A 1,856-nucleotide genomic window follows, 5' to 3' on the forward strand; every position below is an offset into this window, starting at 1 on the left:
TACAAACAGGTAAAAAAAAACAAAAAACCAGACAAACAATAAAAAAAGATCGTGTAATAATTTAAACGGTTGAAGGTTTAGACCATAGAAGGAAAAGATGAAACAAGAAATATAGTATCTGTAAAATAAGTCGTTTTCGATGCGGCCATCAGAGGAGGAGGAGGAGGATCAGAAAAGGGCGTGTTAGAACGATGATGGTAAGGAAGGCTGGTCACCCAAGAGAGGCGGAGAGTAGATGTGGAAAATATAGTCTACTTATTTATACATCATTTATTATTTATATTTATACAATAAGACATCACATCATTTCTTATTTTTCGTTTCACAATGTAAGAGAAGCTTCGTATTTCATTATTTTTTTGTCGTTGTGAAATTTAGATAAAGTATTGCACTGTATAAAGGGACATAAAAGTGTCTTATAAATATTGTGGAAAAAGAAAACGAAGCTCTTTGAAACATTTTTAGGTTCGTGCTGCAGTGGCGAGGGTGGAGGGGCGGTGTGAGGGGGGGGGGGTATGGGTGGTGGCATCCTAGTCTGGCTTAACGACACAGGTTATGTTTAATGAGTCCGAGAGGTTAATATAAGTGTCACGTTATATTACTAAGTTCTGCTGGGAACTGCTAGGAGATACTGGTGCCTGGTGGGAACTGCTAGGAGCTACTGAGAATTGTCAGGAGGTATTAGGCCTTGCCGGTAAATGCTAGGAGATATTGGGTCCTGCTGGGAGGTGCTGGGGGTTACTGGGAGGAGCTGGGACCTGGTTGGACCTATTGGGACCTGATGAGAGTTGCTGGGAAATGCATAAAGATACTAGGGCCTTCTGGGTGCTACTGTGACCTACTGAGATCTAGTAGGAACTGCTGGGAAGCAGATACTGGAGCCTACTGGAAACGCCGGGGAACTTCTGGGAAGTGTTGGGAGATACTGGGGGCTGCTGGGACATGCTGGGAGGTACCGAAACTTGCTGGGACCTGCTGAGAGCTGCTCGGGAAATGCTAGGAGATAATGAGGCTTGTTGGGACCTGCTGGGAAACGCTAGGAGATACTGGGACCTGCTGAGAGCTACTAGGAGATGCTGGGAACTGCTGGAACCCGCTTGAGTACGATGACAATCATTGAATGCAATATCACAATACTCAAGGGGTTAAGTCATCGTACTCAAGGGGTTAAGTCATCGTACTCAAGGGGTTAAGTCAATCACGCTCAACGGGTTAAGTCAATCACACTCAAGGGGTTAAGTCATCACACTCAAGGGGTTAAATCATCACACTCAAGGGGTTCAGTCATCGCACTCAAGGGGTTAAGTCATCACACTCAAGGGGTTAAGTCATCACACTCAAGGGGTTCATGCATCACACTCAAGGGGTTAAGTCATCACACTCAAGGGGTTAATTCATCACACCCAAGGGGTTAAGTCATCGTACTCAAGGGGTTCAGTCATCACAGTCAAGGGGTTAAGTCATCACACTCAAGGGGTTAAGTCATCACACTCAAGGGGTTAATTCATCACCTAAATGCAAATAACACGTCCCTAAAAAACATACAGAATCATTAGAGTATTTTCTTCACTGCAGTCTAAGCATCGGTGGTTCAGTGGTAGAATTCTCGCCTGCCACGCGGGAGGCCCGGGTTCGATTCCCGGCCGATGCACATTTTATTTTCTGCAGTTATTTTTTTTAGTTCATTACAAAAAATAATCAATTAATAGGGGTACCTAGTGACAGCACTAGGATCCCGCTTCCTCTATCAAGGAATAAACAATTGAAATTGAAAAAAAAGTTGAATTAATAAGTGACAGGGAATTCCATAAAATATTAATATGTATAAATTCAACTAATATCAACTTAATGGGTAC

At 43.1% G+C, this 1,856-nt stretch overlaps 1 non-coding gene across 1 annotated transcript; it reads left to right on the forward strand.

Annotated features, from left to right (window-relative positions):
- Positions 1-1,580: 1,580 nt before the first annotated feature.
- On the forward strand, positions 1,581-1,651 carry Trnag-gcc. Its single transcript has one exon. It is a non-coding gene; the product is annotated as a tRNA-Gly (tRNA).
- The last annotated feature ends 205 nt before the right edge of the window (positions 1,652-1,856 follow it).

Source organism: Homarus americanus, unplaced genomic scaffold (assembly GCF_018991925.1).
Source record: "Homarus americanus isolate GMGI-L3 unplaced genomic scaffold, GMGI_Hamer_2.0 scaffold42700, whole genome shotgun sequence".
Lineage (NCBI taxonomy): Eukaryota > Metazoa > Arthropoda > Malacostraca > Decapoda > Nephropidae > Homarus > Homarus americanus.